Genomic DNA, 25,259 nt, shown 5'->3' on the forward strand with positions numbered 1-25,259 from the left:
AGGAAATTTTGTTAAAAACGGGTACGTCTTCGTGGGTGTGGACCCTTTTCATAGATAGAGCTTCAAATGTGAAGGGGTCCGACATCGTTTTGAAGCCACCCATAGGCAATACAATTAGACAATCTATCAAAACTCCTAAGTTGACTAACAATGAGGCCGAGTGTGAGGCCATGATTGCAGGTCTCGAGCTTGCCAAAAGATTGGGAGTAGAAGTCATCGAAGCCAAGTGTGATTCCCTACTTGTGGTTAACCAAGTCAACAAGACCTTCGAGGTTCGAGAGGACTGAATGCAGAGGTACTTGGACAAACTATAGGTAACCCTACACCGGTTCAAAGAATGGACCCTACAGCATGTACCTCGAGAACAGAACAGTGAGGCCGATGCCCTTGCAAATTTGGGGTCGTCATTCAAAGACGATGAAATTAGCTCGGGGACAGTCATACAACTTTCAAAGTCAGTAGTCGAAGAAGGCCACGCTGAAATAAACTCCATAAGCCTAACTTGGGATTTGAGGAACAAATATATCGATTATCTAAAGAACGGGAAGCTTCCGTCAAACCCTAAGGAATCGAGGACTCGGCGAACGAAAGTTGCACGATTCACATTGGCCGAAGATGGAACATTGTACAGAAGGATGTTCGATGGGCCGTTGGCAATATGTTTGGGTCCGGGAGACACCGACTACATCCTACGAGAAATTCACGAGAGTACTTGCGAGAACCATTCTGGTGCCAAATCACTGGTTCACAAAGTCATTAGAGCAGGGTACTATTGGGTTAATATGGAAAAAGATACTAAGGAGTTTGTTTGAAAATGCGATAAATGTCAAAGACATGCTTCGGTGATCCACTAGCCCGGGGAGCAACTTCATTCAGTCCTATCCCCATGGTCGTTCATGAAATGGGAAATAGATACCGTCGGCCCTCTGCCATCGGCCCCAGGTAAAGTTAAATTTATTTTATTTATGACTGACTATTTCTCTAAATGTGTTGAAGTACATGCTTTTGAGAAAGTTAAAGAAAAAGAGGTTACAGACTTCATCTGGGATCACATAATATGCCGATTCGGGATACCTGCCGAGATAGTATGCGACAATGGAAAATAATTTATCGACTGCAAAATAATGAAGTTTCTCAAGGATCACAAAATAAAAAGGATATTATTGACGTCGTATCATCCTAGCAGGAACGAACAGTCCGAATCAACAAACAACGACCACCATTCAGAATCTAAAGAAAAGATTGAATGACGCTAAGGGGAAATGAAGTCCTTTGGGCGTATCGAACAACATCAAAATCTAGTACGGGGGAAACACCATTGTCCTTAGTATATGGCGCCGAAGCCTTGATCCTCGTCGAGGTCGGGGAACCCAACATCAGGTTTTGATACACAACATAAGTGTCAAATCACAAGGCTATGAACACAAGCCTCGAATTTCTAGATGAAAAACGGGAAGTCGCCCTCGTCAAAATGGCAGCACAGAACCAGCGCATCGAAAGATATTACAACCGAAGAGCCAATCTTCGCCACTTTCAAATTGGAGACTTAGTTATGAGAAGTCACCCTCAACACTCTAGACCCGAACGAGGGGAAACTCGGCCAAAATTGGGAAGGACCATATCAGGTCCTCGGTATCATCGGAAAGGGATCTTACAAACTTGGCATGATGAACGACGAACAATTGCCAAATAATTGGAACATATCACTCCTCAAACGATATTATTGCTAAGGTATGATTGTCTCCTTTTTTTCATTAATATTTGATACTAACTTATTGCAGGCGTGCAATCGAAGACGTCGAGAAATTCTTCAACTCAAAGACCTCAGGTTTTAAAGCACGCGTTGCACCTATTTTCCTTTAGATCAATTTTTTTCCCAAATGGGTTTTTATGGCGAGGTTTTTAACGAGGAAACAATCATTTGTGCTACCTGGGGATAATTCAACAGTATATGAGGCTTCTTTACAATCAACCTCAAATACTGGGGGGCATCACCCTCGGATGTTATGCTCTCAAGGAAAATACTTCGTATCAACAAGTCTCGATAGGCAAAATTTTGTAAAGGGCCAAACGGCCAAATGAATCGTGTCCTTACTCTCACCCGATGGCAAAACCTGTACGCATGAATGATCTACTGAAAGAAGTATATTTTCCTTACCATATATTCCATGCCTTAGTGAAATTTCTACTTTACTTATGATCCATTGTGTAAACTAGCTTAAGCACCGATTGAACCTAAAGCTCGGGCTATCAATCCCGTACTCGGGGACTGCCGTCCAAAAATCTACATGTTCGAATTATTAAACTTCGAAATCATAAGATCGTAAAAAGGCAACCCTCGATTTTTTAGGCCAAGGCAACCCCACTCAGCGGACTGACGCCTCGAACAAAGTTTAAAGTATAATTGAGAAACAAACCCAAAGGGTAAATCTCAAAATTTAAGGCTACGACCAAACTAACACGGTTCGTAGACGTCCGAATACTGTAGCAAAAATAGGCCTTCTAATATTTTCACAAAACCAGTTAAAAGGGCTACCCTCAGCAAAATTGCAAAAGGTTTAGATAACATCAACCCTCTAAAACCCTAAGAGGTACCTAATTGTTCGAACTCTCGAGCAAGCCTATGCTAAGGCATAACAAAGTAAAAGGTTTTCGATAACACTGAATCCTAATGGATACAGATTTATTTCGTGCTAAGGCATAACAAACTTTCATTTGATTAAACTTTTTAAGCCGAAAAGGGAAAACACCACTCTTTTAAGGCCATATCAGCCCAATTCAAGAGCCTAAGGTCCACTATGTTTTTGAGTTCGAGAATCCACCCTCACTCAACTCAAACCTAAGGGATTTTTTTGCTTCAAGTTCGAGTAAGTACTCACTCGATTATAAAGACTATACAAATCTGACTTCGAAACAATTTTCGCAAGGCGACGAAGTGAGCCAAAATTCTCACAAGGCATAATGTATAAGACAAAAAGAAAAACAGAGCTTTCACAAAATGGAAATCGGAAACGAATTGAAAAGAAAAGAGATATTTCATATATGCAAAAATATTTACAAAAACCACCATGGGTCTTACACAAAAAATCCAAAAAAGGAAAAATTCTAAGTGCCTAATCTTCCCCGGGAGCCGCATCTTCATCCCCTCCACTCTTGGATCCACTCGAGCTCTCAGAATCATCATCAGAAGAGAGCAACGCTTTGGCCTCGGCCTCGAGTACTTTCACGTTCTCAATATCGATAGTAAGGCCAAAGCCGCGAGCATAAATCTCCTCGAGAGTCTCTCTCCGAGACTGACATTTGGCATGATCGGCAACGCAGAATGCTCGAGCCTGAGCAGCATCAGAAATTTTCTTTGCTCGAGCGTGAGTAGCTTCAACATCAGCACGATAGACAACCACGATAACCTCCGACCACGACTTTTACTTTTTCTGCCTCAGATGTGGCCTTTGCAAGCTCAGCGACTAACTGAGCCTCGAACTCCTCCATTTTCTTGGCTCGGGCCAAGCTTTCCTCCCTCATTCTTTGTAATTGACGTTCGGCCGAAGACAGCTAGGCCGGAGCAGTATCTTTCTCCGAGGCAAGGCGGTCCATGTTTTGTTTCCACCCCAAAGTTTCTGCCTCCTTCTTCTTGGCCTCCTCACGAAGTTGCTTGAACTTTTTGGCCTTATGTTGAACCTACGGGATTGAAGTGTTAGTCATCATTCCCCAATCAATATATCGAGCTTCCAAAAATTTACATTACCTACTCAATCAGGTTAGTTTTCCCTTTATGAGTTGTTGCCAATTCTGCTCGAAGGTCCTTGATCTCCTCTTCCTTTTGCCCACTGAAAAGTTTTAGGGCGTCTCTCTCATCCGTAATCCTTTTAATATCGGCCTCACACCGGTTTAGCTATTCCTGAGATTTAGAAAAATGTTTCCCGATGAAGCGTCAAGGCCTATGAAGAAAGAAAGGAAATCAGACAAGAGGAAATAAAGACAAAATTGATATTGATACAGGGAACTAAGGCTTACCTGACTTAGGAGTCAATGATCCTCATCGAAGATACTCGATGTATCACCTAGATCGGAAGCATCTTCGACCCCCACGAATCAACCACTGGGAAAAAAATCCTCCCCTTCGTGTGCCTAGGCTTCCTTAATGTCTATTGCCCCAAGCGAGTCACTTGGGGCGTTCTCTTTGCTTTGAAGGACCTCAGAACTGGACCCTCTAGGTATGTCCACCGATTGCCCATCACGGTGGGAGCCATCTTCAGCCTCCAACGACTCGGGGGCTTTGCTCGGGCCATCTTCTGAGATCCCCTTGGTCCGAGGCTGAACCTCTTCGGTCATTACCGACTCAGCGGTCTTTGGGACCTCGGCGCTCCTCTTTCGAGCCGCCAGCTCGAAGGCGGCATCTTCATTCTACTCTTCTTCATCTCGTAGATGCTGAACAACATCCGCAGGCAGGATGACGACATCTTTCTTTGACCTGCGAGCCTTGCTCTTCTTGGGCTTTGGAGTATCGGAGAGCGATACCCTTTTCCTCTTCTTATCCTTAGCCGGCTTCGGGGCCTCCTCCTCTTCCCCAGATGGGGGCCTCATGACAGCATTATCTCTAAGACCTGTATAAAAGGAAATCAAGTAATAAATAAAAAAGAAACATTTCAAATAAGAACATCAAACATGAGTAAAGAAGCTTGCCGTGATTTTCGGCCTCCCATCGGCCCTTTGCCAAATCGCGCCATGAGCGCTCAACATACGAAGAGGTCGAGGCCAGTTTTCGAACACAGTCCTAGGTTCGGATTTGCACCAGGCACCCAAGAAACCATTGCATCATAGGAAAGTATGTTAATAAGAAAAGGCAAAAGAAACAATATAATAAACAGAAGCTATAGGTGGATTTGTACTCACGTTTCTTGTTCCATTCTTCGGGGAATGGCATCTTCTCAGTCGGAATTATGTTGGAAGCCCTCACTTAGACAAACCGGCCAATCCATCCTCGATCCTTGTCCTCATCTATGCTTGAGAACAACACCTTGGTATCCCGACACTGAAGCCTTATTAATCCACCTCGATAGAGATGAGGGATGTGTAGTCTACTGAGATGGTCGAGGGTAAAAGGCATCCCTTGACATTCTCACGAAGAATCGAAGCAAAATGACAATGCACCAAAAAGAAGGATAGATCTGGCCTATGGTTATTTGGTATTGGTGGCAAAAGTCGAGGATAACAGGATCGACGGGACCCAACGTGAAAGGGTAGGTGTAAACACTTAAGAACCCTTTCATGTAAGTAGTGATGTCCTCTACGGGGGTCGAAATCACCACCTCTTTGCCTTCCCAATGGCAATCTTTCTTCACCTGCTTAAGGTCGCCCTCAGTTATCGAGCATATATATCTCGACATTTGGCTCACTCGGCCAGGGACCGACGCGTGTTTCTTGACTTTGAAATCGAATGTAAGATCGCACACCCCGGGAACACATTCCTCGAGGCGTGGCTCCACCGGCATTTTATCGTCTGCCGGCCGCGATGAAGAAGCCTTTTCCTTTTGAGGAACAATTTTTGATGTTTTTACCATTTTTATGTGTATACAGAAAAAGAAGAAGATGAGATTTGTTGTTTTGAGAAAGGGTTGACAACGGGATTTGAAGAACTTGTAGAATTGAAAAACTTGAAGGAAGTAGAGTGCTTTGAAGATTAAGAGAAGTTTTGAAAGTAAAGTTTGAGAAAATTATGAGGAAGATCTATTTATAGTGTTTGCTATGACGGTTTGAAGAAACTAGTGGCCAACCATTAACTAATGCTCATTAATTATTTTGGGAATTGTACCGATGCGACGCTTCAGTCGCTTATATCACGAGGATGACGTCATAACTGGTCGAGATATAAATCGAAGGTTCAATTTGTTCCTTCTCACTACACTCCAAGAAACAAGGGGACTATTCGTGTATGATTAAAATAGGGCTTTCCCGATTTTTCCATTTAATCGAGACCAGGGAATCATGTCAAGGGTCCGCCTCGTAATGAATTAGGCCAGAGCACGAAGATAAGGTATCAAACTCGAGAATCGAGGTGGTCATCGAGGTCAAGGCCAACAGTGATCGATACCAAATATGATAGACTTCGAAAGAAGCAATAACGGAAAAGGCGAGATATCCGTAACTGATCGAAGATCACGACAGAAATCTCGGAACAGATCAAATTATTGGCAGTTATTTATGCCAATCATAGGATTTACTTTCGTAATTAGAATTGCACCATAGATAGGATTCCTCTACAATATAAAGAGGGTTCTGATCATTTTGTAATCACCGTACATTCACAAATATCAAAGCAATATAACATTTTCCTAGCTTACATTCTTGTTCATCAGCTTGTTATATCTTTTACTATTCTGACATTAATCTATTCGAGGGCATACGAGCTCGAGAGCTTAATTACGTTGCAACACCGGTTTGCTTTGTTTTGTTGTCAAATTCTATCATTTATCTTTACGTTTATCAATTGATATTAGGCGCAATTACACATCCTTAAAACCACATTATAAATTTAATTGTTATCCAATTTTTAGCGTAAACAAAGGTCTTAAAAAATACTTTTACTGGCGTCTTGATTAGCATGTAAATTTCTTTGTATCTTAACTTTTTGTGTGATGTACCGTAATTTGACTTATACAATTTACTTTAAATAGGTTCAGTCCAAGGTTTATATTGTTTCTATGGTTTGAGCATTTAGATTTTTCTTTTTGGTCCAAAAATATTCTAGACCTACCAATTCCCAAAACATGTCAATTATTTTACAAGGTATTGATTTAAGATACATGTAAGGGTAAGCCTATCATTTCCTTTGTACAAAATGATGTTTTCATGCCAATATGCATTGAGGATTGAAATATAAGATATTACTACAAACAAACTAGTATACAGGAGAAACATGTAATCAATCATATACAAGAAGGCCAAGCATTACTACATACTAAATACAATTACTTATCTTCTGCCGTAAAATCTGGTTCAGCTGGTTTCTGAAGCAAAATGGGTGATATCCTGTCTGCCATCCTTGCTTTCTTTGAAGTATTGCGCCGCAAAGCACGAAGTGCATTAGCAGCAAATCGCGATGCATAGATAGTAGCACCCAAACTTGGCGAGCTACCACTTCCCCTCGCTAATGCATCTTGCAATCTGTTTTCTTCTTCGCGAAGAGACTCCTCTAGCTTCTTCCTACAATGACGGCGCCATGCTGCTTGTATGAAGCAAGCCGCCCAGGTTCTCCATTGCTGCGAGTAAAACCTAAAAGTATGGCGGAGTTGCTTGCTATGAAGTCTTCAACACTGAGAGGCTACAAACTTCAAATCATCGGCCACTAGAGCAAATGCTTCAACTTCTGAGAGCGCTTGGACAGTTCGGGTTGAAATTGGGAGGTTATTTGATAGATGAGGATCCAGAGCCCAAGTAAGAAGCTCTTCTCCACAAAAATCACCAGCTTTTAGATAATCAGAGTTAAAAAAGCCTGTCCTCCCTCCATTAGTGGTTACGGTCAATAGTTTGCCCCGCATTATAAAAGCATCTCATCAACTGGATCACCTTCACGCACAATGAAGCTGTTCTCCGTGTAGAGGACTGGCCTGAGACGGTCACATAGTGCATCCAGGAGTTGCTCATCCATTTTTTCAAACATTGGAACTCTTCAAATATTCATATATTTATCAAAATCGAATACTACTATTTAACAAATTAATACGATTAGTTCGAATTTAAAGAAAAAACTTTTAATCTAACTAGTATCATAAAGCAAGGTCATTTATGTGCGATGACATACATACAAAAAAAAATTATTGAGTTGCAAAGCAGGAATAACAGAACTTGCCCCTCATCAGCAAAGCCAAACAAAGATGGCGCTTTATATCTCTTCTGAGGTCTTTGGGTAGGTTGTGGATCAGATTCTCTTCATCAACACCCCTAGTTTCTAAATTAAACACTTACACTCCTATACTATGAAAATCTTACAGAAATGTAATGACTCAGTTACAGATACAACCAATATATCTTAAAATCAAATACTTAACCCTCTATACTATCGGAATCCTACACAATTATAATTTGAGTCATTTTTTCAATTAATTAGGGTGTTAAATTGTTAGTTTTGAAAAACATAGGGTATACCCATAACTAGGTAGGGAAGGTTGGTCATATGACCTCTATTCAAACTTAAATTGTCAATTGACCTTCAAATTTTAATTATTGTTCAAAAGATCATCTTGTTTATTTAGTATTAATGTGGATTTTGGGTTAATGAGAAGGTGAAGGGGAATTCAAACTGCAACCCTAAAGTTGTACTTGTTGCACATTAGCCCAATCTATATTAATTTTGTCACGATACAAAATCCACCAAGTTATGATGACACATAACCCAAGCCGCTAGATAAAACAACCAACATGTAACATAAGTGGAACTGAGAATTATCAAACAAATAATAAATAAGAATGGAAAAATTAATTTTTAAAAATTGGCACGTGGGTACGCCTTCAATGCAAAGCTCCCTCTTCACGGCTACTCAGCTCCAGAATCTGCACGCAAGGTGCAGAAGTGTAGCATGATTACAACCGACCCCATGTACTTAGTAAGTATCTTGACAAATCTCAAAAAAGTAGTGACGAGGTTTTTAAGTCTAATGATACTCACTTGTCAAATAACCTATGTAATATATCCAAGACTGGAACAGAAAGTATAACATATAAACAATAACTATAGTCTTAATAGAACAAGTGATAGCAATTTAATACAAGTAAGGCCCAACTTCAATAGCAAGGCATCAAATGGAATCGCACACATATGGCATCTCGTACCCGCATTATTAATTACTCTTGCACGGTAAAGACCTCATGCCACACACATCACACCCACAAGGCAAAAACCTTGTGCCACATTATAATCCGATTCCATATTAATTTCCAAATAATATTTCAAGAGAACATTTCAAAATCAATTATAGCAATGTATGATAACAACTTTGTTTTTACTATAATCCATTACGTATCCAACAATTCAACAGAATATGAGGTAACAACTCCACGAGGTAAATCCATCTTGGCAAACAATCATCAAGCAATAACAGAGGCATATATTAGTATGTTAGAAACAACGCAGCAAACCGTGTAATAATACATGTCACACATAAAGAAGTCATAAGCAAAACAGGAATGCCCCTGTTTCACCACACACATAATCAATACAAATCACCCCGGGCTATCACATACCATTCCAATGCCACCCTTATTTTGTCGCGTGAGCATCACAATGAATATTTTCCCTTATATTGCTACAAGTGCATAGGCCACCCTTATCTCGTTGCGTGCACATCAATACACACCACCTTTATGCCGTCACACACACATCTATACACCTTTATCTCGTTGTATGCGCATCACAAATGAAATGCCTCCCTTATGTCACCGCATGTGCATCTAAAATCAATCCATGTGCCAAAATTACACATCAATACAAAGAAACAAATTCATCAAGAGGCACATCCTCATATGTCAACAAAAAGCACACAAGGACATGACAACAACAACAGTGCGAATAAAGCATAATCATTGTTAAATCAAGAAGAGCAACCAAGTTGAAGTAATGGTTCAAACGATCACATAAGCATCACAAAGTGTACACGCCCTAATAAAGGTACATTACAAGATCAAGTTCGGATATGTATTCATCGCCTATAGATGTCTATCCCCAAGGCAAATATCGCATAAGTCTCAAGGCTTTTTCATCATGTTCAACATAAAGTACCAATAGCCTCAACATTCCTCTAGCATAGTTTATAGTACTCACGAAGTCGATTAAATCAATAACACATTGAGTCAAGTAAAACACACAACCAAATAAGGCATAGAGTAAGCTAGAATCTACCCCGAGAATGAATACCCATGGCGTATGTATATACACTCGTCTCCTCATATATACATCACCCCCGCATGTGGCAAACAACATAGTAGGAAAACTTCCCTCAACCAAATCTAGGTAAGACACTTACCTCAAACAAGTCAAATCAATACTAAACAGTTGTTCCCTTAAAAATCACATCCGTCCGGCTCAAATCTAACCAAAAATGACTCGATTACATTAAACAATGCAAAGGGAATCAATTTCAATAATAAAGTTGTAGTCTTTACCCAATTTCCAAAAGTCAACTGTAGGCCCTCCCGGTCAAAATCCAAGTCGAAGGGTAGATTTCAACTACTCATAACCCCACGAGTCCTAATATATGATTAGTTTTCAAAATTAATTTCCAATTCGACTCTCAAATCTCAAATTTTTATTTTTCAAAATATAGTAAATAATTCCCAAAAATTTCCTTCAAACTTATGCTTTTGATGTTAAAATCTACAAGAAATTAAGTTATAATATCAAAGCTGAGTGAAAATCACTTACCTAATAATTATGTTTGAAAATCCCCTCCAAAATTTGCCTCCCACCGAGTGTAGGACTCAAAATGTGATAAAATGAGACTAAATCCCGAAATCCCAATTATATGTTAAGCTGCAGATGTAGCGTTTATGACCAGATGTTCGCAAATGCGACTATCGCAAAAGAGACCCCAGGTCCGCGAATGCGAATCGCACTGACACAGTTGCAATTGTGACATAAACTTCGCAAATGTAAAGTCCTTCCTAGATGGCCAAATCGCAAAAACGATGCTTGGCCTCGCAAAAGTGATCCACTCACCGTCGCAAATGCAACTCCCGTTTCGCAATGCGAACATTACTCAACTCGCCCAGACTCACAAAAGAGAAGATGACTACACAAATGCGGTGGCCGCAAATGTAACCATTTCCTCGCAATTGCAAGAATAGCAGCACCAGTAATGGCAGAAATTCCCAAACCAACCTGAAAACAATTCGAAACTCACCCGAGCCCCTCGGGATCCCGTCCAACCATACCAACAAGTACATAAAATTCATGAAATTCTATCGAATGCTCGGATAATCAAAATAACATATAAAACCACGAATCAAACACAAAAATGCATCCAAAATCATAATGAAACTCAAGAACTTCCAAAATTACAACAAAGCGTCTGATTCATACCAAATCAATTCGGAATGATACCAAACTTTGCATACAAGTTCCAAATGACAAAACAGACCTATTCCAAGTCCCGAAGCCAAAATCCAAACCCATTATCCCTAAAGTCAACTCTCGATCAAACCTAGAAAATTTCTAAACCCTCAAATTGCCAACTTTCACAAAAAAAAAGAAGCTAAATCAACCTAGGAAAATCAAAATTGAAGACAAGTGAGGCTTGCTCAGTTGGTAAAAGCACTTTCACCTACGATCGTTAGGTCCTGGGTTCGAGTCACCATGGAGAGGAAGTGTGGATACACTATAGATCCTCCTAAAAAAAGGAAAAAAACAAAGAAGAAAAAAAATCAAAATTGAAATCCGGGCATATACCCAAGTCCAATATCACCATATGAACCTATTGGAACCCTCAAAACGTGGACTTGAAACTATTTACACAAATGTCAAACCTTGGTCAACTCTTTAACTTAAAGCTTCCAAATATGAAATTTTCCTTTTTCAAATCAATCTTGGACCTCTCGAACATCAAAACCAACCATACACATAAGTTTTAATACATCATATGAAGCTACTCGAGACCTTAAACCACCAAACGGAACGCTAATGCTTAAAACAACTAGTCGGGTCGTTACATTCCCCCACTTAAACATACATTCGCCCTTGAACGTGCCAAGAGTCATTTTCAAGCCATCAAATCACTCTATAAACTCACCATACATATACCCACGATGATCCCACGTCACCTCAATCCATAAAAGCCCATCAACATAATCTTGATTGAAGATTCTTTCTTCAACCTTACCCGCTAAGCCTTAAAACCAAATTTTGACATCTAGTACTCCTTTTAAGATCCAATTCTCGCATATACACAATGTATCAATCTAAACCACCTGAAACAAATCATAAATATATTCACAAAATATAACCACAGCGCAATCCATCACTCATATACCCATAACCATTTCTCTTATCGCAATAACTGCCCATTACCAAACCCGGTACAGGTAACCTACCTCATTTCAATTAAATCCTTGTTTGAAACCTTCACAACACTGATAATGATACAAGAGGCATGTAAAACTCATAATGATCAGCAAGTCATGGAGTTCTTTCGTCCGACACGAACCATTACCAAACTCTAAGATGACAAATGACATTCCCATCCCAATATACCTTATCTAAGTTTGATTGCACAAATTCCAGGTCTAATAACCTCATATCACCTAGTACAAGCTGGTTGACCAACATGCCACACCCTAATGCCATCTAGAGCCACTTATAATGCAATTCGCATCCAACAACCTATCATAGCTCTGATCCAGTGCCTATCCAAATATACTAATCCATATGAAATACTCATCGAGCCATAATGCTCACAACCCATAACCATATGTGTACCAACAACAAACACGCGAAATGCATGACCGTAACCATAGACAAACGGATAAAACAATATACCCTAGATAGGAAAACCATGACAATGACGTAATAGACAATTCAACGCCCCCAAGATCCATCTTGCTCGAATCTCGCAACAAGGCCTAAACGGAATCACATCAAGCATGGGAATAGTTGGGTAGTCTCACAACCCATTGTAGCATAAGAGAGCAACACATGAATAAGGTCAACTCTAGCCGTTGAGTAAATAAAACTCGGTACAATGCATAATACACATTCTCCTTAGGTCAACCAATAGGCCCCCAAATCAATTGCAATCATCCCAAATAGGTTAAAAAATTATAAAAATTTGTAGTAACCTATCCACAGCACATACTATCAGTTGACTAGCTCTTAACAAATCTTCACAGCCCGCAACCAAGGAACAGTCTGCCTCTAAGAACATCTGCTCCCTAAACCTCGAGATACATAGATATCTATATCTGACCTTGACTCCACAACACAAATGATGGACACATCTCTCAGACATCATCATCAATGGAAAATACTCACATAGATCTTCTGAGCCACGTAGCAAAACCTGAACATCAACAGTCAACATCTAGAGATTATTGTAATACTAGTCGAGAACCCGCAAGTCAAAAACACAATGCGTCTCCTAACACGCACACCCTTCTCAGGTGATACACGGTGGTGTTGGCCCAAGAAAAAGAATAGTTTTGAAGAATGACAAAGGAACTCAGAAATGAACCATGTCCATCATTGGTAGACATAGACACATGTATACTCAAGGCACATGAGATGCACATGCAGGGGATAAACATATTCTAGCATAATAGATATTCCCTGATCGAAAAGATTGCATAAATGATAAGGAGAAGGACTTCTTACTCAAAGAGAACATTATCCAAGATAAGGAAGGATTTAGTAGTTAAGATTAATTAGAACTCTTCCACCAAGGAAGAGTAACATTAAAACTCTAATTATTTCTTCATCTACTAACTTAATATATGGCAAAATGTTCTAATTTTATAGGTTGCACAAACGCAGAAGGTAAACGTGAATTAAGAGCAAAATACAAGGCAACTTTGCAAGCAGTTCATGTACGATTGAAGTGTGCAAACCTGAAGCTGCATGAACCGGATAGAAGAATTAGTTCCAAGTTTCTGTCTTTTATTCTAGTTCAACTGTAGTAGGTGCTTTCATATTGTACCTTTCAGCTTTATCTAGAGGTAATTGTAATAGGTACTCAGAGTTTTCAAGTTAGAGTTAACTTGAAGTTGTCACAGCAGTTAGAGGCTGTTTGCCACAACGGGATTAGAGTTAGTCTTAGGTTTACAAAAGCATTTTTGTAAATGCAGTTTTTGGCTCAGTGATTTAGTGAAGAGTTTGGGAAAATCCTACTAGGAAGTAGGTCGTGGTTTTTTCACCTTTTTAGCCAGGTGTTTTCCACATAAATACTTGTGTTCTTTACTTTCCGCATTTACTATTTCTGCAATAGTAGGTAAAGGAACACTTAGAAGAACCAGGTCATTCCATAATCAGTTTAAGCGAAAAATTAGACACCACACAAATAACCCCCCTCTCTTGTGTGGTATTGAAGTATAAAAAATCAATTGGTATCAGAGTGAGTTATCCTTAAAGGGGCTAACACCTTAGGAAAAGATCAAGATGAGTGCACCACCTGGAAACTGGGAAGGCAATCCACTGCTAGGCCTCCACTCTTTAATGGTCAGTACTACTCTTGGTGGAAAAACAAGATGAGAGATCACATCATCGGAGAAGACTATGAGCTATGGGACATTGTCACTGATGGTCCCCTGGCTATTATGAAGAAGAATGCTGAATGAGTAGATGTGCCAAAAACAAGAGCTGACTGCAATGTTGATAACTTGAGGAAATGAGAAAAGAATGCTAAGGCCAAGAAATAGCTTGTGTGTGGACTTGGTCTAGACGAGTACAATATAATTCAAAGATATACCACTGCTAAGGAAATCCGAGACACTCTGCAACTGGCCCATGAAGGAACTCCTCAAGTGTAGAGGTCAAGTGGAACATTGGTGTACTGTCAATATGAGAAATTCACCATGAAGGAAGGCAAAACCATCCAAGAGATGTATACAAGGTTCACCACACTAACAAATAAACTTAAGTCTCTTGGAAGGGTAATTCTTGAAGAGGACAAAGTTGAGAAAATTTTGACAAAGGTTCTGCCAGTCACTTAGGAAAGCAAAATCACTGCCATTCAGGAATCAAAGAACATTGCCACTCTTAAGTTGGGCGAGCTAATTGGAAATCTTACTATCTATGAACTTAGAAGGCAAACCATGAAGACACCCAAGAAGGAAAGGAGCCAGGCACTCAGAATCACTGAAGGTACTGATCTAAAAGAGGATGAAATGTCTATGATCACAAAGGACTTTAAGAAGTATCTAATGAGAGAAAAGGGTTCCTCAAGAGGTGCAAGCTACAACAAACCAAGGGTTCCTGAAAAACAGACCAACGAGGGCTACTATAAGTGTGGGAAGACTGGTCACCATATCAAAAACTGTCCTCGGTAGGAAATTGAATAGAAGAAGGAAAGGACTGAACGAAGAAATAGGAAGAAGGAACAGGTTCATCCCAAGAAGAACAAAGGACCAACAAAGGCTATGGTTACTGCCTGGGGAGAAAGTTGAGATGAGGATTCAGAGGATGAAGATGGAGATGAACAAGCACTTATGGCCATTGGAGAATCTGATGAGGAATCTGAGGTAAGTGTAATTCATCTCAAAGACAAGATTAAGTTTTTGTCTAAAGAAAGTCTATCTGAGTTAATTCTATATTTCATTGGTGAATCTGAGGTCATAAACAATGAAAAGGAACAACTGTCTAAGAAATATGTGATTTTGAAAGCTAAGTGCAAAAATCTGCAACTTAGGGCTAGTGAAAGTGATAGTAAAAATGCTGAGTTAAAGAACCAGGTTCTTGAACTTGACACCACTGTGCTAGAGCTTAGATCTGAAAATTTAAAACTAAAATTAGGAACAGATAAAAAGAAAGCTGATCACGCACATATCACTTTAGAAGAAAATCTAAGAAAAATGAAAGATGAGTTGTACAAAACAGATGAGCAGATAAGAGTCCTAAAAGAGGATTTAAGCAAGGTTAGGCACGAGCTAGACAGAACCTGTAAATGAAATAGGTCCTCTGATGCACTTTCATGGTTACAAGAACATCATAGTAGCAATAAGAGAGGACTTGTCTACCGAACCCCTGCACCTAAGTGGGATCCCAAAAGTAAGGACATCATACTTCCTGAGAACAACATCTGCACACACTGTGGTAAGACTGGTCACTATAAAAGTGAATGTACTGCAAAAGAAAAGGCTAGTCAAAGAACAAAACATTTGTTCAAAGGAAAAATAGGCTGTCAGGATGGGCTAAAAAGAATCTAATTCACCCTTTTGCCTATAGAAAAGGACCCAAACTAGTTTGGGTTCCTAAGACTAACCCCTGATTTCCTTTTGCAGGTCCAAATGTCACACCCCAAACCTGAAGAGGCGTGGCCGGCACCCGGTGCCATACTCGGCCCGAGCGTAGCACTCTGTAACTATAAACTCTGGAGGGGTAACCCTCAACTTAGGCCAATGAGGCCATATTCTGAATTATATAAAAATATCGTCTCTCTTATATAAGGAGTAAACATACCCAAAGCGCGCGCACACACACACATATACATATATATAACTGTGGAAGCTGACAAGGCCGCCATGAACATCTACTGATATACAAACTATACAGGACTCGTCTACAAGCCTCTAGAGATAATTGAACTGTTTACCATGGTCGGGAAAGGGCCTCGACCTACCCATCAAACTTGTGTATATAAAATGGACTCCAAGGTCTACACCTAGTAACTCCGATGAACTGGAGCTTACAAACCAAGTTGATGTTTGACTCTATCTGCTGGGAGGGTCTGTCCAACTGTCAATAAGGACCTGCAGGCATGAAATGTAGTGTCCCCGGCAAAAGGGACGTCAATATGAAATAATGTACCGAGTATGTAATGCAACATAATAACTGAAAGATGATATTAAACTGATAATATAATAAATGAAAGTAATTGGGAGTCAAAGATAATTTGAAGGTATGCGTACCTGCTGATACTGACTCAACTCTCTCAATATAGTAAGTAAAATAGCTGTTCAGCCTTATAAGGCTCAGTATGTGTAACTGCTCTGCTGTAGTAGGCTCACTCATAGGTGCTCGGCCATACTAGGCTCAGTATCTCGGCCATTCTGGGCTCGCTCATAGGCGCTCGGCCATAGTAGGCTCGGTATATAACTCACCATCTGATCAGAGGTTGCCCAATAGGGGTCTGCCCATTGATTATAACTCGATGGTAGTGAAAATAATGTAACACTGTATGTATATAGACTCTCTGCTCTCTTGGCTGAAAGAAAACAAAACTAAATTGAATTTGAAGTCCTAATAAGGGAGAACACTGTAACTTATGAGACTAGGATAATGTACATTAGTTCAAGAATACGAACTTCTCTTTATGTCTCATTATTAAGCACATGTAGTTATGGGATCATGCCAAAATGAAGGAAAAGTTTACCCTTAACATACTTTATCACAATATTTCCAATCACCTAGTTGAAATCACCTCTTAGCACCTTAATCTACAACAATGATAATAATACTATCATTAAGTTGCGAAAGGTACAACTATCACACAACGAACGACAAGCTTATCTTGAATTAAAACGGGCAGCATCTCCCCTATAATCCTTACTTCCTCCAAATTAAAGATAACACAAACAACACAAGAAAACAACAATAAAAACATATATACATTATTTTCCAGCCTTATATACACCATCAAATACTACAAAACAGCCAAACACACCCCAATCTCTTCATACACAAAACGACCACCGTAGTAGTGTCAAACGACTCAGAAATATTATGAAGAATGACCAGCCCACCACCCTACATTAATATGGTTTTTCTCCACACCCTTCCTCCTCCAAAAATCCATAAAAAAGTAGTAAAACACGCAGCCAACAGCAACACAAAACAGTCTGCTACAAGTGAATAACTCGAACTCACGTCTTCCGATCACTGTCTCGTGAGTTCTTACAAGTATAGAACGACTTGGCATAAATTTATAGAAGAATAAAATGCATGAAAGAGATCAGTAAACTCCCCTTATTTGTTGGATAGCTCAGCTCCTATCTTGGTTCTTCAAACTTTAGGTTTTACCTCCAATTAAAACTTGAAAGGGAGAGAAAATCAATTAGGGTTTGTGGGAAATCTTTGGGAGGATTTTTGCAGAGCTTATGTCTGGTTATTATGCCCTATTTTCAGTCTAATATATGAAGAAAATAGTCCTTTAAAAGGCCTCTTTGGATGACCCGAAATGGCCCATTTTTGGGCTCTCATTTAAGCAAGTAGGTGACACACCTTCTTGTCACCTAGCAGCCTGTGCAGTCTTGCAAAAACGCCCATATCTCTCTACTATAATGTCATATCAATGAACGGTTTAATTCTTTGGAATCTAGACTCATAGATATTCAATTTTATAGATAGATCATCCCGTAGATCCATGTATATTGGGAGAAATGCTCAGCTACATTTGACCTAATTTTCAGCATATTTATGAATGTAACTTGTGATGACCTTTGCCAACTTTTGTTCCACAACTCGCTTGACTTCAAAACATAACATACGACTATCATACGACTAGAATAATTCATAACATAACCTCCTTATCATGTTAATCACCCTAGTCTCACCCCAAAAGTACATGTTATAACATTCCCAACTTCTCGACTTTCGACGAAACATTATTTTTTTCAAATCCTTAGCTTCTGAACCCTCTTTGTACTTGTTGTTCATGATCCTCAATAATTGTAACCTCTGAGGTAACATGATTAAATTACTTTATATCCTTTTAAAGATGATCTCATTTGTGAGCTTACATCAATTGACTTACGACGTACTCTCACGTACGAAACTATGGGATGTAACATCATTCCCCCCTTCGGAACATTGGTCCTCGAATGTTGACTGATCCGCTTATCAGTCTCATAACCTATAGATCTTACGAATAATCTAGTATTGTCCTTGACATATAGGCAACTGCTTTGTGAATAAATCCGAAGGCCAGGGAATTTCTCCCTTTAGGCCTCTTTCCCACACAATGACTTGTTGTCAGAATTCTTCCAATCTCGTAACTGTTGTGACCTTTTGTCATGCAGCCTGTACGACTTTGTCCTTGTATGTGCGCCTATGCAACCCTTCTGCTATTTTTCCTCCAACTTTTAGCCAATATCTAGGCCTCACTTTGGGAACATATACAGAACTATGGCAAGCTGTCGCTCTAGGAATCTATAGGTGTACTGAAGTCCTTCTCTTGGTACTTCGTTGAACTTACGAATATTGCTATATCTTGCTTCACAACCTCGGATATTTATCCTTATGGCTTTACTTCATCTAGGTAGGTCATACGATACCATAACACTTACTTAGATTTATTATTACTGAGGTCTGCTACCAAACTCCAAGTTACTCTCTTGATGCTTATCCTATATGTATAAATATATGTCCTTTAATGCTTCCTCATTACTGTTTATCTTAAGAATGGAAACCAAATCTCATCTCGTACTTTGGAACTTTTATCCATCTATTGCTGATTCACCTTAATGTTGATCTTTATCTACCACTTATAACTTGAAACCTCTTACGTAATATATTGTCACTAGGACTCACGTCTCATCGGGGAACATCTGGAGCTATTTTCTTATCCACTTACGGTCAATACTATACTTCAATAACTGTATTTTATAACATCCAAACGTGATTCAACTTATGGGGGTATTTTAATCCTGTACAATTCATGAAATCCATTCTCTTCTAAATTCTCCTAGTCTTAAACTCCTTTGAGTTCACTCATACTATACTGAGCTTTTTATAACTTACAGAAACCACATCTCTCTTGTTGTGATGGGTTTAATCTCGAGGATTTACCTATTCTCGTCACCTTCTCACTCACCTTTTCTTATCCTTACTCCTGCCCACCTAAAAACTTGTTGCTCTACCATACTTTAGCTTGCGACTTACACATATCTATTTATGGTACTCACAACCTTCCTTCCACTTTCTAGCACCATACATTTCCTTATGTTATTCTGGAACCTCAAGCAATACATCATGCCATCTCTAGCTCTTCTGTACACTCTTAACTAGACCTCTCAGTACCTGGAAACCATAGGGTGGAAGATATTCTAGTAATGACACTACTGTCATTTATGGATACCAAATCACGACGTTTCTAGCCCTCTATTTGAAGTCTGGACTATTACCAAGCTTCTGCACTTGAGTATCTCATACCTTCATTACCTTTACCTTACTTACCTTTAGATATCACATCATATATTCTGTCTTTTTCATAACCTCCCTTCCACATAGGTGGAATTTACATCCACAACTTGAATCTCTACTATAATACTCTCATTTCTGGTGCATACACAATCCGGTGGGAGTTCCATACTGACTTCTCTCTACTATGAATATTACTATCTCTCTTGTACATCTGATCTTAAGGGTGATTCTGCAATGTTCTCAATCACGATTTTTATAATTATCTGCGTCTAGTAATCAAACCCCCGATTTACTTAGTTGATGTAACTCTTCAGTTTGCTCTTCTATCTCAGCCTTTAAGTAAGCTTACGATATCTTCTGATCTGTGGCTCAGGGTATTAGTTATAACTTTAGCCCCTCGTGGACACTATGGAACATCCATGATATAACCTTTTAGCAATTCAAGCTTTTGTCTGTGATGTGGACTCAATTCTTTCTTTTAACTTATATTGGAGTCTCTTATAGCTGTATCGTTGTCAATATATATGCTGCATGGATAACACTCCAAAATCTTAAGTGTGTTCATAACATAACTAACTATGGGTCATAGATCGAATAATTTCTCTTGTGCCTTCTAAGCTTTCGTTAAAAGTAGGCAATTACTTTTCTTGGTCGCTCTGCCTCTTGTTGCATGAATACTTGGCTTATCTTAGTGCCCATATATATGGGAATCTTTTGCAACTCATATGATCTCGAATATTACTTTGGATTTTACTTCCCGTTCCTTAGTAAAAATAGGTACCACTTTCTTATAGAGTGCATACGATATTGTAGTGAGACTATTGCTACAAGACCATTATTTATTTAGGTCACTATGCTTAGTTTGAAGCCTTCTTCCTTGTTTCCTCAGCTAGTCTTTCATTGTAGCATTTAGGGAAGACTCTCTGACTCTTGTAAAGTTGTGAGCTTATCCCATAATATACCTGACGAAATTTTTGATGTTCTTACTCACCTATAAATATCCTTAGTTATATACCTCCGTGCCCTTGCTCTCGTATGGTTACTTCTGAACTCAATTTTTTTTGTCTCCCCTGTGGTGCTCTTTTTTATTTCCGTAACACTTTTACGACAACTATAACTACCTCAACTCCTATCTGAATATTTCTAAAGGATTACGATGTTGTATATGTGAGACTAAATTCCCTATGCTGGGGTTCACTACGTTTATCTTGAACGATTTGCTATTTTATTTGTATCCTCTTGTCTAGCCATAACTAGGCTCTTCCTGAATCAACTACTAAATACTCGCTGGTCCATTCTCATATCTATATTCTGCATAATCTCTCTTGGGTTGTTTCCTTTATCTTAACTTACCTCTAACACTAGATCCTTATGTGTCAAGTGTTCATTCGCACTTAGTATCAATAACATCCTTGTCGGGAACCCTTACTGCCTCTCCCCAACAGCGTGCTTGAATAATGTTCTAGAGTCGTAACATATTTGTAGGATCTGAATAAATGCAATCTCATTCCTTTCGCCTTTTTACGACATTCTTTCTTTACTATTCCATAATTACCTGAACTATATAACTCCGACTTACTACCATATCACTCCGTTTTCCCCCCTTTAGGGGAGTACTAGCATTTAATGCTATGGAGATTTACCTATATATGGTTTACCTCTTCATCTTTGGCTTCTTTTCACGTCTTCACTTACTCTTACTTGCCTTGAGGTAACCCTTCTCTACCAGGGATAACTGAATTCCTTACGCATGAGGGTGACACCTAACATAACTGACACACTTAGTCCCTTAAGCATAACTCTGCTCACATTGCTTGCTTTAGGGAAGCGTCTTCCTAAATGACCTTTAAGGGTTATTCTTCCGTTGTCCATTCTATCATTTCTGAAACACGACTTCTAAAAAATTTATGATGCCGACTATTATCGAATCCTCTAGTCCCTAAATTATGTTCAATTTTTTTCTTATTTACTAGCCTATGTTGATTTCTATTAATCTGGGGGGTCTAACTTAGCCTTTTGGTAATGACGTTGGATTCGCCAATTCATTTTCTCAAAATGAGGATATGACTTTATGGCTTATACTCTTTTATAGTATCAAAGCCTGTCATCTCGTTTTTTCCCGCACTTGACCATAGACTCTATCATCATACCATTGTTTGATTTACCGTTATAACCCATTTATCATACCTTACTCATAATGCTTTATTTACTCTCTTCTTATTCTCCTGCTAATACTTCTCTCTGTCACATTATTCTGAAAACTTCAACAAAACATTGTCTCACCTTCGGCTCCCCTGGCTCAATCTACCATTTTGGGTTACTCTAACCCAACCTGGATCCTGATATCCCATCTTTCTCTTAAACTATATATGTTAGCTCCCATAGAGCATAACTAAGATGGGTGTGGCCAATTGTACATACCTCTATTTTTGTTGACGGTAACTTAGAATCCTTTTATTTCTCTGCCTGACGTGGAAATTCGGATATTCTTTATTAACTAGGCGCCTCGTACCTTTCTTCACCTTGCTTCTGTTACCTATTGAAACTTATACTTTTACCTTCTGATAATGCCATGGCTTGCTATTCGCGGGGTATGTTAGATATTTCCATCTTAGAGTAAGTGGGAAATTGGCACATCTGGTATGCACGATCTAATAGGGTCTCAAACAGGGCCACATCGTTAAGAATTCTCGCTCTACTAATGACCTTACCTGCTATTGTATTAACCCTTTGGCTAGCTATAATTTTTCTAATTGAAAGCATCTTTATATTAATAGAAAACATAAGCTTTGGCTCGAACTCTTATGACTCAGCTCTATAGCACGATTTGGATTTGAAAGAAGGGAAACAGACTCCTAAATGCCTTGTAGCTTCCTGTTTATATAATGTTGTGCACAAAACATCTATAAACAAGGATCTACTAGACACGACTTGTAGATTCCCTAGGTGTCACGACCCAAACTGATGGGCCACGATGGGAAACCGGTAGCTTCAACCGAGTACCAACATAATGTATCTTTTCATGTCATACTATCATAGATAACTGAGCCGGAAGGCTGCCGTGGGATAAGTAGAATACAACATGTGATACCAACTTATACATAAAAAATACGGGCCTATAAGGCCAAAATAACCACTTGTACACTGAACATAGGCCGACAAGGCCATACAATCTTTTACGTACATGACATCTATCTACAAGCCTCTAAGAATACATAATTTTCATAAAGGTCGGGACAGAGTCCCTTTCTTAAGAAGTATTATGATAACATATTGTTTAACAAAGTGCTTTTATTTTTAATAGACTATCCACACCATCCCAAACAATACATATCTAAATCATACTAACCAAACAAGCAATTTCGAAGCAAATAGAGCGCACCAACATCTTCCGCTAAGCTGATAGCCTACTTGATGACTCTCGACCTGTCTATCAGGACCTGCGGGCATGAAACACACCATCCCCAGGCAAAAGAGACGTCAATACAAATAATGTACCGAGTATGTAAGGAATGAAATTAGTAAATAATAGACATGAGAGAAACATGGAGTAAAGGACTCGACATGTACGTTTGCATAGCTCTGTGAATAATTTTATTTTTATAATGTCATACATATGCATATAAATGTCATACCATGCATGGGTATATGCGTTCATAACATCATCAAGCCTCTGAGGGCATCCCATCATATCATTTCAGCCATTGTGGTTAAATCATCAACGTATACCAGCTGATAAGGTGGTGGTGCATATATAATATCGTAACCTTTTCCCATATCCCATATACATATATACGCGTATATAAGGCCATATGATCATGGGTCAATGTACATGTTAATGAATGCAATGCATGAGAAGTACGTTAATAAAATCTTTGGGAACGTAATAAGACCATTATGCCTATGATTAATATCATGAAATAAACTTTATCAACTTACGTATTTTCTGAGACCCGTGAACAGATGATAGAATAATATGATACATGGGGAATCAAGAACATAGGAACCGCTAGTATTTCTATGAATAGAGTCACTTATGAAAGTTGTGCATTTACTCATTTTGTTTGTATCGTATAGATCATGCCAAAAGGAAGAAAGGATAGCCTTAACATACATGGAGTAGAAAAAAGTCCGTATGATGTTATTGAAAAAGGTTGTACCGTACTCCTTTAGAACCGCAAAATCTTACGTTGCTAATGTGTAAATAATTCTCGTTGGAATTGTTGAAACTTGTAGGAATTCTAGCGTTCTATTGTAGTATTCCTTTGTAGGAATTTGTAAAGAATTTGTAGGAATTTGTAAAGAATTTGTAGGAATCCTTATAAGAACTCACGTTAGTATTTGGAGAACTCACATCTGACTTTTTGTATTGAAAAAGCTAGAAGGAAATGTCTTTTGTAAAGAATTTGTAGGAATCCTTATAAGAACTCACGTTAGTACTTGGAAAACTCACAATTGATTCTTGGTATTGAAAAAAACTAGAAGGAAATGTCTTTTGTATATTACATGTTAAGTTGCCACCTATTTAAAATGGAATAAGAGTCATACTTCCATCAAATCTTGGCTGCCACGTTTGGAGATACAAGACTTATCCAAATATTTGGATTAATTATCCACTAATCATTTGATTAACTTGTTAATCTCCCATTAACTAATAATTAACTAATTACCCACATAATTGAGAATTATTTCCACTTACTTAAAATATTACTCACTTTTCACATACCTTATACACCTTACTATCATGGCCAAGTGGTACCTTGTATGGAATATCGGGTATTTTAGCTCGGGCCGTATTTTATCCCAAAATGCCAAATTTCAACGGAATTTATTTCCTTTGATTTTCTTACCCTCTCACCTTTACGAATTTACTCATCACTTGTTTGAAATAGCATAATCCTTATAATCTCCAAATAATCTTTTCCTTGGACTGATGTCAATTACCTTACGACAAATTCAACGTATAATACTACAAGGTGCAACATCGTCGTAATTTAATACTGCGAAGCGTAATATCATTGTAATGTAATACTGCAAGGCATAACATCATCGTAATATAATACTGTAGGATGTAACATTATCGTAATATAATACTGCGAGACGCAATATCGAGGTGCGTAACATCATTCCCCCCCCGGAACATTCATCATCGATTGTTGACTGATGCTCTTATCATTTTTATAACTTATAGCTCTTGCGAATACCTTAATACTATCCTTTCCATTTAGGCAGTTGTTCTGTGAATAAATCCAAAGGCCAGGGCATTCCCCTATTTAGGTCTCTTTCCCGTGCCATGACTTGTGATTGAATTCTTTCCAATCTCGTAACTGTTGCTACCTTCTATCATGCAACCTCTACGATACTGACCTTGTAAGTGTGCCTATGCGACTCTTCTCTCCTTTTTCCTCCAGTTTTTAGCCAA

General features: G+C 38.9%; 1 pseudogene; it reads right to left on the reverse strand.

Moving 5' to 3' along the window:
- Positions 1 to 6,862: 6,862 nt before the first annotated feature.
- On the reverse strand, positions 6,863 to 7,666 carry LOC107767715 (cyclic nucleotide-gated ion channel 1-like; annotated as a pseudogene).
- Positions 7,667 to 25,259: the final 17,593 nt, after the last annotated feature.

This window comes from Nicotiana tabacum, chromosome 6, assembly GCF_000715075.1.
Source record: "Nicotiana tabacum cultivar K326 chromosome 6, ASM71507v2, whole genome shotgun sequence".
NCBI lineage: Eukaryota > Viridiplantae > Streptophyta > Magnoliopsida > Solanales > Solanaceae > Nicotiana > Nicotiana tabacum.